The sequence below is a fragment of the Cynara cardunculus genome (assembly GCF_001531365.2).
Source record: "Cynara cardunculus var. scolymus isolate 2C chromosome LG 5, CcrdV1, whole genome shotgun sequence".
NCBI lineage: Eukaryota > Viridiplantae > Streptophyta > Magnoliopsida > Asterales > Asteraceae > Cynara > Cynara cardunculus.
Window position 1 is genome coordinate 31,471,079 of NC_037532.1, and position 12,432 is coordinate 31,483,510.

Sequence of the window (12,432 nt, forward strand, 5' to 3'; positions counted from 1 at the left end):
AAAAAAAAAAAAAAAAAAAAAAAAAAAAAAAAAAAAAAAAAAAAAAAAAAAAAAAAAAAAAAAAAAAAAAAACTCAGTGATTAAGTAGAAGATGGAAGTGCAATCAGCTTTTCGATCTTTTTTCCTCGATATTTTTTTTTCTTTCTATTATCATATCTTAGGATTTATAGGGTGTGTTTGCATCCATACAGAATATAATATGACAGAACAATTGTTCAGTGTTTGATAATATAGAGTTGAACAGAACAAATAAAATGACCAATTTATTCTCAATGAGTTGTGTATAAGTTTTGATTGATTATGTAATTTATTAAGTTTTAATAAAATAAATATTTTTTATTGTAAAATATATCATTTGAAAATTTTCGTCAAAATGATTAAAATGACACTAAAATAAAAGGTTTATGTAATTTTCAAATTTTATTTTATACATTTTTATGTTGTTTAATTATTATTAGTATTTAATAAATTACATAAGTTGATCAAAATATAGAAACCGTATAAAAACAATATTTTGACAACAGTAAACTAAAATTTTAAAAAGCATAAAATACAAAAAATGAAATTTAAAGAATGAATAAAATGTAAATGAAGACTTATTTGATGTTTATAAAAGAAAATTAAGTTTTATTTTGAGTTTATATTGATAAAACATAGGTCTATTTCATCTTGTTCCATGAGAATGGATGGGTGGATCACGCCTATTCCACTTTGTGTCATCCTGTTTAGGGGTGGGCATAGGCGGGTACCCGCCCTTTTTGACAGGAACCGGAACCGGAACCGGCGGTTCTTGAGATATTGGAACCGGAACCGGTTAGAGCGGTTCTTAAATTTTTGGAACCGGAACCGGAACCGCCGGGAACCGGTTCCGGTTCCGGGTACCCGCTTTCTAAAATATTAAAATTTTGTTATTTAGAAATAAAAAATAAAACATTGCCAAAACACTAAATAAATAAACAAGAATACAAATTATACAGAATAATGGTTACAAATATTGTTTAACGATTACAAACCATAATAGACTAATAAAAAATGTTCAAAGTTTAACAATTACATACTATAATAGTAAATGTTCAAAGTTTAACGATTACATACTATGAATCCAATTGAACACACAATTAAAAAAAATACAAATCATTCTATATGAAGAATTTAAATGAAGAATGAAGATGATGACATGCTTTCAAGATGTAAATCTAATATAAAATTGGTATTAAAAAATAGTAATTATTTTTTTTATTGAAAAATACCGGGTACCCGGCGGGTAACGGTTCCGAAAAGTTGAGAACCGGAACCGAAACCATTCTCAATCGGTTCCGTATTTTAGGAACCGGAACCGGAACCACTTATATCGGTTCCAGTTCTATAACCGGGTACCCGGTTCCGCTGCTCACCCCTAATCCTGTTCCTGTCTGTTTCATATAAAATTTATGTCAAACATGGAACAATGATCTCTATTTAGTTATGTCATTTCTAGTGTATCAAACGCACCCTTATAGCTCAAGTCTTTCTTCTTATTTTTCACACCCACACCCACACCCACACCCACACCCACACCCACACCCACATTATCTCATTTACTTTGTTTAACCACCTAATTCGTATAAACTTTTCTAACTGAGGTATTTTCAATCTTTTTTTTTTCCATATATTGATACCACATTCATTAATTATCCCATTTACTTAATTATCTCATTTACTTTGTTTACATTTCCTTAATTATCTCATTTACTTTGTTTACATTTCCTTAATCATCTCATTCACTTTCTGGTTTCATCTATGATTAGGAAAAAATAATTGTTTCACCTATGAATTTTCTGGTTTCATCTATGATTAGGAAAAAATCATTGTTTCACCTATGAATTTTCTGGTTTCATCTGTAAACTTCGTTAAAAAAATCAGAATAATCAAAGTTTATGGATGAAACAGTACTATGAATTTTAAACAAATACCATATAAACATGATTATCTTCCAAACATAAAAACAAATACCATATTAATTTCTTTCATTTTTCTTCATTTTGTAACCTCTTATTTAACCATAGTCGTTGATAAAAAAAAATGAACGACTCACATGAGTTTGTAAAGTTAATCCTGTTTAGTTGGTTAACAGATGAATATGCCCCTAGAGAGAGAGAGAGAGAGAGAGAGTGGTGGGGGCAAACGAGAATGCTATCTAAATAAGAAAAATAAGAGAATGAATCTCAGCCACTCATTTACTTAAATCATGTTTTAATTAATCTTTTTTTTTAAATCGTCCGAAATTACATGAGTCGCTCAATTAAAGGTTGTAATCAACATTGATAAATTTGTATCTCAAATCAAACAACATGTTACAAATGTCAAGAATTGCAATCGTTACATTTTAATATTACGTCAAAAATTACGAGTTGTGATGCAAAAGTTTGGTTTTAGTTTTTTTAACGGCGAGAGATTTGAGATTTTAATATTTATTTTGAAGTTTCGTTTTTTCAGATATTTAGTAATCTTTTATTAGTCTCGTACCATATTCCTAGGTTTTAGAAGGGGGGTGGTGGTTACAGTATACATGTTATTTTGTGATGCTACATGAAAGTGCGAAACGATACATGTATCACCAAGTACACTTTTGTAGTTGGTGATTCATGCAATAATTGACGCCCAACCCGAATATTTCCCTGTCCCATCAAGTGCTACGTCCATGTTATTATTTTATTTTACGTCACATGATTTATTTTTTTTCTGTTCTCTTTTCTTAATAAATGTATGATGTCGATCCATTTAATTGATGCACATGATAAACGAGAGAAAAGTTTGGGACAAACGGTTTTTATCCCGAGACCCACATAGTACTTGACGATGCGATCTCATGATATTTAATTTTATATGCATTCATTTGACATCTAATGATGTTACACTATTTTTGAAATGCTACATCATTTGTTTGAAACATTTTCAAATACTTTGATGAATATATGTTTTATGGAAACCATAAACCTATTAAGAAATGCTATTAAATATATATTAGCATTTATATCATATACTATGATGACATTCCATTGTTAAATGGATATGAATGAAGAGATATTGTACTTAGGATTAAGGTGTCGTTTATCAAACGCTAATTTGGATAAGCACTTACCAAATCACTTTATTTTACCGGATGAATATTGCAAGGACTAAAAATCTTACCCGGTAAGAGTGAAGGTAAAAATCGAAAATCTTACCCGGTAAGTGAGGACGATGACTCTTACTATGGTTAGCGCTTACCGGGATAAATTGTTGCATACGATGCATTTTAGTGAATGAAATCTTATCCGGAAAGTAAACGATAGTGTTGAATTTTGCCGGTAACTGTTTGTAATTATACATTATAAATATAAAAGTGTTTTAAATTAAAAAAATATGAATAAAAATAAATCTTTTAATAGTTTAATAGTTTAGTAAACCAATTTAAAAAAAAAATACATGTAATTAAATTCATAAAGCTAGTTTATTTTTTGAACTTCTTTAGAAAAGTCTGGTTCAAATTGGCTATAGGGGCTAGGAGATAATCCAACTTATTGAAACGTTACTAACAAAAACTTTTTACCACCCTTTTCCAATTATTTCCCTAATTTATGATGATAATTAGAGTAAACTACAAATTTGGTCCCTGTGGTTTATTATTTTTCGAAATTACAAATTGGCCATTGTGGTATGTAAAAACGACTAGATTTGGTCTCTGCCTCTAATGGCTGTTAGAAGAACCCGTTAAGTCAAGAGTATTTTAGTCTTTTTAGGGTTTTATTTCATTTTTATTAAAATAAAGAATACTACCCTTTACCCGACCATCTTCTCCGGTCAAACCCAATGCAAAAACCAATATCAAAATCAAACCCAAATCCAAATAATAAATCCAATAAAGACACAGTAATTTGTTTTTAGTTTCATAGTAAATAAATGCACTGATTGGAAAACAAATTTGAGATTTAAACAAGCCTAACTTGGGTTTTGTTGTAAAAGAAGTTCAGCACCACTTTTTGAACCCTAAAATGACCCAAACACTCTAATCTCTTAAAGCTACCTATGCAATGAGGGTTTTCGATTTTGCAAAATGAACAAAAAGAGGGTGGACGTGGGACTGGTGCTCTGTTGGATGGAGAAGGAACGAGGGTCGTGAACAATTGGGTTTATTGAGGAGGAGCAACAAGCCTCTGAGGTGAGGGATTTTGCAGTTCGAATGGAGAAGAAATGGAAGTTGTGAAAAAGGGGTATGTTGAAGTGCAGCATGTATGTGATGTTGGTTCTCGACGAAGATGTTGCTTTCATATGATCTTGGTCTATGGCAAAGATGTTGGTGGTTTCTGCTGATGTTGGTCCCTGATGAATTCCAAAGTTATATATTATATATATTTTTTTTCAATTATGGCCCCTAACACTTTGTATATAAATAAACAAATAAATAAATACATAAAATGTTTTTTAACCTATATTTTAACTATTTAAAAGAAAAATGAGATAAAAATGGAAAAAGATTAAAATACTTTCGACTTAACAGGTTCTTCTAACATCCGTTAGAGATAGGGACCAACTATAATAATTAATTTCACTTTTAAACTTTATACTTTGTTGATTTATTATATTTAACCCTTTGAACATTTCTCCGATCAACTCTTACTTTTCTATTTTATGCCTTAATCTTATTAGTAATTAATAATGTATTAACTAAAATACGTTTTTTAGTACTACAAATTTAATTATATTTTTAACTTTAAGATTATAAAAAAACCTTTATACTGTTGTACAACAAATAATATAGAGAATCAAGAAATCATACGATGGTATTTAAACGGTTGCCTCACTAAAACCTTAGACCAAAGAACAAAACTCATTGGGAAAAACAAAAACTTGAGTGAAGGAAAGAGCACAACATACCAATATTATATGTATAGTAGATCCCCCCCCCCCCCTACACTCCCCCTGATACGTATGTTAATCATGGAAGTTTAGAAAGCCTCCACATTCCAATGATTTCTACATGTTTCTCAAATGTGGCCTTAAGTAGTGATTTGGTAAACAAATCAGCCACATTTTCCTCAGATCTTACTTGATTCACTTGAATCTTAATGAGAGTTTGTTGTTGCTGATTATAGAAAAACTTCGGCAAGATATGCTTTCTATTATCTCCCTTGATATACCCCACTTTCATTTGTTCAATACAAGCTTCATTATCTTCATAAATGCATGTGGGCTTTTGAGTGGTAGAGCTTAAACCACTAGTTCCTCTTATATGTGCAATGACATAACTTAGCCATATACACTCTCGAACCGCCTCATATAGAGCAATAATCTCTGAATGGTTAGAGAAGGTAGCTACAAGGGTTTGCTTGGTAGATTTTCAATAAATAGCCGTGTTCCCAATTGTAAAAATATATCCTGTTTGGGAACGACCTTTATGTGGGTCAGAGAGATACCCAGCGTCAGCAAAACCTACTAATATATTGTTGATCACCTCTCTCATTAATTTGATGATAATCCTTTTTTACCTTATATGAAGTATTTATGTTTCTATTTTTCAGTTCCAACGATCATCACTGAGTCTGTTTAGTGATCGCTGAAGAACTTGTAATGTAAATCCAATCAGCGACAACGATACTTCAAGAAGACAACACTCACACCAAAGAACCTTCAGCGAAAGTCGAAGACTGAAACTGAAGATTAGAGACTGACAAGTATGTGATCTGAAGCGGTATTCAATGATTACAACCTTGTCTACATATGTGTGAAGACTGCCCAAGCCTCAGCAAATGCTGAAGAGACCTTCAGGTTATTCCAGCATTCAACGATCAATAGAAGCTTGTTGAGCACGATTGTTTTTGTCTTATCCTCATACACACAAAGGACAAACCCATACCCTTTCTGAAAGATAGTACGGTACGGAGCCGATTAGTTGACTCTATTACCCACCAACTTTGTGAAATAATGTCTGCTCATGAATAGGCTTTTGTACTATTCACTGTAGCAAAGGACAAGTCTTTCTCTAAAGGTTTGACACATGTCTAACCCTACCACGTTGCATTAAATGTGCATTAATGCAATGTGTATAAATAGATGTGTTCTATCTTCATGCAGAGATACTCCAAACTCTCACTTACTTACGCTTAAGTAAAAGAACACACACATCTAAGAACACAATACACTCATCTTCAAGAGCAAGTTAGAATCTCTTTGTTGTATTCTAAATAGTTCTCTCCCAGATAGAACTTACTTTCTTTTAAGTCTTTAAGAACAAATCTTTTCTTTATTTGCTAAGAATTAGTGTGTAACTTTAGATTGTTTAAATAAGTTTTTTTACCTTATCTTTCCGCAAACAATCTTGTAAAATCTGTATTGATCCTTCTTTATCATTATATATTTTAAATTTGAAAAGTTTACTGTGTTTGTTTTCATCCCCCTCCCTCTACAAACTGTTATACATATCTTGTAGACCCTAAAGGGACGAACAAGTGGTATCAGAGCAGTGTATTCTTTATTCTAGTTGTTTAGTTGTTTTTTTGCATTATATTATATCCTTCTTTAGATAATCTTATTGCTTTCAAATGACTTTACAAAACACAAACACACACTTTCAAGATAATGACTCTCTTGCCAAACCTCCCCGTTTTATCCGAGACAACTTTAGTCTTTGGAAAAATCGGATGTCCCTCTTTCTGGAAGATGTGGATCATGAAATTCCACACTACATAGAAAATGGACCATATGTTCCATATGCTATTTCTCCGGCCGTTCCTGAAACAGCTACGACTGCTGCGATTTCTGAACGGCAGATTCCAAAGCTCCCTTATCAATGGAGCGATGAAGACAAGAAGAAGATAGCTATAGACACTCGTGCTAGGTCTATAATAGCTATGTCTCTTCCTGATGAGGTTTATCACTCTATGATGAAACTCAGAACCTCTAAAGGCATGTGGGACACTTTATGTGTTCAATATGAAGGAACCTCTCAGGTTCAAGAAACTAGAAAGATTAATCTAGTAAGACAATATGAAAGCTTTCTCCGTGGAAAGACTGAGACATTGTCTGAAGTACATCAACATTTTAACTGTCTTCTTATTCATTTAAGGACTGTAGACAGAGAATATTTTAATTCTGAAACTTTAACTAAGTTTCTAAAATGTCTCCCTGAATCTTGGGATACTTATTCCATGTGTCTCAAGATGTCCAATGACATGTCCCCCCCCTCTCTCTCTCTCTCTCTCTCTCTCTCTCTTTTAACACTCTTTACAGGATCCTACTCAATCATGGGCAATCTCATTAGCTGAAAAGAAATATGATCAAAGATTCCAGGGAAATGAAGAGTTCTCCTTTAGTTCTAATCTCTGAAGAAGCTTCAGCTGAAATCCCATCTCTTCTTTTTCTCTTCCTCTTGTTGTTATTACTGAGTTAGATTCTATTAACTCTGAGGATGTATCAGAATCTGATCTTGCAGTCCTGCTCGGCTGCTCTCTTCTTCTCGCCTTCTCTCCATCAAATATGTTTAGCAGGTATATATAACTTTTAATTGTCTAAATTTGTTTGATTAATGATTTATGATTAGTTGATTTAGGTCTAAATTTGTTTGATATGTTGATTGATTGGGTTTAAAATGTTATTACTTGAGCCTTGATTTAATGAGTTTTAAATTGTTTGATTTATGATGATTAGGTTTAAATTTGATAGAACATTTAGGGGCCGTTTACCAAACGCTTACCCAGGTAAGCGCTTACCAAGTAACATTACCTCACCGGATAAATATGGTAAAGACCAATAATCTTACCCAGTAAGAGTGAGACAAGGACCAAGAGTATTACCCGGTAAGTGAGGGTGAAGACTCTTACCACGGTAAGCGTTTACTGGGTAAATTGTTGCATATGATGTTGTTTTGGTGGACTAAAATCTTACCCGCCAAATAAATAATAGTTGTTAAATTTTACCGGTAAGCACTTACCGGGTAAATGTTTGGTAAACGACTCCTAAGTTAAGTTAAGTAGTTAACCGTGGATATTTATACATACATCTTTATGTGTTCTTCAAGGCCATTTGTGGACTTGTGGTTTGATATGAATGAAGTTTCAAACTTTATGAACCCATTTATCTGATCTTTGTGATGTCTCCATTGACCATTCAATCTTTTAAAGACAAAACCCCAAAATCCACACCATTTTGCTACGTGCATATATAACATATTTATCTTTGTGGACTTTAAATTTAGTACAAAACCCCAAAATTCACACCATTTTTGCTACCTGTAAATATTAAAATTAAAATTGCATACCTTCAACTGGTTCCATACCTATGAATCTGTCTTTGTGGTCTGTGGACTTTAAATTCATGGACTTAAATACCCAAAATCCACACTATTATGTTATTGATATCGTTCAACATAGGGGTGCTCACGGTCCGAGTTGATCGGTTTGGAGTCGTTTTAACAACCCAGCCCAATGTTAGCGGTTTGAAAATTTTCAACCCAACCCAACCCAAACAAAAGATCAACCCAACCCAACCCAACCCGTTCGGTTGATCGGGTTCATCGGGTTTTTGATCACCCCTAAATCTTCACAACATTGTCAGTCCTGTCTCATATATGAAAATCGAACAACTTACAGCTTCTATTGACAACCCTCACCTCCCTAACATGCAGACCCAGAATATTGATGCAACCAATTTGGAACTTCATGTCAAGTTTATACTCGTCAGTGGACATCTTGCAGTAAGAGAAAAATAGACTTACTTTGTCATGATCAATGGATTCCCAAACACCATTGCATCTACTTACAGCACCTTCAACTAAGCTTCTGTCTTCCGATTGCATGAGGTGTACATGCAGAACTGAAGTTGCAAAAAACATCTGTCCACAAGCACAATAAACAGGATTGGATTGCATAAACGACACATGAAATACTGTCATGCCATATATCACAATATCAATAGGTTAAAAGAACAAAGAGGCAACCACCTCTGCATTTTGGAACTTCATAACGGATGCAACTAATATGGTAGGGCTACAATGCAATCTCAAGCTATAAAAGACACAAGCATAATGCCAAATATCYTGAATTCATATTCACCATTTGAAATATGCACTTATTAATACACACAAAGACAGGCATATTAAAGTCTATGTAAATCGTGAACAAGAAACTGAAAGGTAAATGGAGGAACCACAAACCATCAAAGGGGGATTTTTGTAAACTTTACCTCACATAAGAGCATGTCTTCCTCTGGTGACCATACTAATTGAGGTTGTAAAACTGTAAATCGAAGGTATGTAAATCGATAAGAAAACTGTCTAACAGTAAATCGAAGGTATGTAAAGCTATGTACTTCGATAACAGTAAATCGAAGGTGTTGTGTTACCTTATCTGTGTAAATCGAAGGCTGTGTCGATGTATCGCAAGGCTGTCTCGAACTCTCGATGTTGCTGTCCGAACCGAAGGCTGTGTCGAACTGTCRATGCTATCGAAGGYTGTGTAAATCGAAGGCTGTCTCGAACTCTCGATGTCGCAACTCGCAAGGCAGTCTCGAATCTCGATGTTGCTCTCGGCCTCTCGCAACTCGCACCGTCACACGGCTATGTGTGTCGATGTTGCTCTGCTCTCGGCCGCTGCTATGCTACTCGAYTGTATTAGGGATTTAGGGTTAGGGAGTTGAGTTTTGTTGATTTGAGTTTAGGAAGGAGGCAAGGAGCACCGRAAAATGATGGACGCAAAGCTTTCCCGTGTATTTTACTTTTGGGCTTCCAATCGGGTCATCGGGTTGGGTCGGTTTTTAATGGGCCTAAACCGATTTCAACCCAATAGAGTCGGGTTACTTAATTTTTTAATCAATCAACCTTCGGGTTACCTCGGGTTCGTTTTTTTTTTTTTTAAATCGGGTTGGGTTGATCGGGTTTTTGAGCACCCCTAGTTCAACATATAGATTATAAGCAATTGACATCTATTGCAGAATTGGGTAAATGGTTGATAAAGACTAGAAGAGAAACTACTTTTGATCTTATTTATCGATTAATAAGTCTATTACTTACTCTCCCAGTTTCTACCGCGACAACCGAGAGATCGTTTTCAACAATGAATATTGTGAAAACAAGAATACAGAATAAAATGGATAATCAGTTTCTAAAAGACTCGTTGCTTTTGTTTATTGAAAGAGAAGTAGCTGAAAAGATTAGTTTGGAGGACATTATGGAAGAGTTCAAGGTCGCGAAAGATCGACGGGTTCCACTTTGATTAGCAATGTTTGACATGTTCATATTTAATGTCTAGTTTTAGAGTTTTACTACGTTATAACTTTGGACAGTGTATTTTTGGTACCTTTAAATATATAATATATTAGGTCCGGCCCCTAAGGTTGGAAAGTTCGTGTCCTGCCCCTGGTTAAACCAAATAATCAAAGTTCATAAGTAAACTAAAAAGTGAAATAATGATTTTTATCTAAATTTCATAGGTGAACCAAAAAGTAAAATAATAAATTTATTTAAAGTTCATAGTTGATACCAGATATTCAAAGTTTATAGGTGAACTAAAAAGTGAAACAATGATTTTGTCTAAAGTTAATAGGTGAAAACGGATAATCAAAGTTCATAGATGAAAGCAAGAAGTGAAACAATAATTTTTATTTAAAGTTCATATGTAAAAACAAAAAGTGAATACGATAATTAAAAAAGTTTGCACATGTTCATAGGTGAAATCAGAAATTTTTATAGGTGAAACAATTAAGTGGATGAGATAATTTAAAGGAATGTAAAAATTCAATAAATAAGATAATTAAAGAATGTAATAATTAAATGAACGAGATAATTAAAGAATGTAATAATTAAGTAAATAAAATATTAAAGGAAGGTGGTATCAACATATAAAAACTCATCCTTCGGTTTCATTGTTTAATCTTATAAAACATTTTCATATGAAATTGTTTCATATAATATCTTTTTGATGAAGTTGTTTCATATATGATTATGAAATTATTTCATATAATACTTATGAAATTTTAATAAAATTTTATATGTATTTCTCTAAAATTAATATAATGAAGATGATAATACCCATGATTAACACACTCCACAATAAAGTGATTAATCAATCTCTCATAATTATAAAGAATGAATAAAATAAAACAATTATGATTGATTGAATGAGCTTTGTACAAATAACGTGGTTTACAAAGTAAATCTCTTCTCTCTCTCTCTCTCTTATATATATATATATATATATATATATATATATATATATATATATATATACACACACACACACACTTGGGATCATGTAAGATCATACTGTTTTCGTAAGACCAATTATTTTACATTTGAAACTTATCTGCAAAACACTGTGAAGGTTAATAATTATATATACATAGTTATTAATTTACAAATTATATTATTTCCTCTTAGGCTCTTACTGTTTGGTTTGTATTAGTTACATTATTAAAATTGAATAATTTTTTAACACAGTCATTTTTTACCATTTTACATTTCTTAATTACTTTATCAGTTAAATTTTATCAAATATGATTATTTTATTTACTAGCTTTTTTAACCATCAGTTAGTTCATGAGTTAACAACTAAACAGAGCCTTAAAAATATCCAATGTTATATTACGTGGAAATTAAAAAAAAAACATATTATTAAGTAGTATAAAGTTTAATTTTAATGGACCGGGCTAATGACCAATATAAGGCTTAATCAGGCTTTGCCCGAACCGGTTTGTAAATAAGATTTCAACTAAAATCGAAGGACCAAACCAAGAGGATTCGGGCTTTTCTGGGCCAGTCCCAAATTTGATACTGCAAGCTCACACAGTATAATTATTATTTTTATATGGTAGTCAAGAATATCGCTAGAGAACTTTTTTAACTATAGGTTTTTGGGTCAATTTACGTGCACTTACTAATTCTCCAGATGACCATGAATAGTCGAGAGACGTTGCAAATGAACCTCCATGGCCACAAGAGATTTGGCAGCGCCTGGATTCATGGGCGGACCTACTATGGTGGTTACGGTAGCACGTCTCCGTCAAAGAGTAAAAAAATTTAGGTTCGTGAAAGGTGCGACCGTATTAATCTATTGAGTGCGACCGTATGTATTTTGAAACTACAATGAGAACAAGTTTTATTTGGTAGAGTTGGTTTGCAAGGTTTTTATTCCACTCCAGACCCAAATTCAAATCCTGTTAGTGTCATTTTCTTAGTCAAATAGTGCCACCGATTGATTTTTTTTGTATATTTGTTTCTTATAGTCAACCGGTGCCATTGTTTGAAATTTTTTCACTATGGTTTTTTTTTTCTTATAGTTAAATGGTGCCACCGTTTGAAATTTTTTTTGGGTCCGTCCCTACTTGGATTACAACCTAGGGTAGATGAGATTTTCCATTACATCTCTTAAGACTTAACTAGTATGCCATAACTGAAGTGGTTAAAATATCACCAGAGATGGT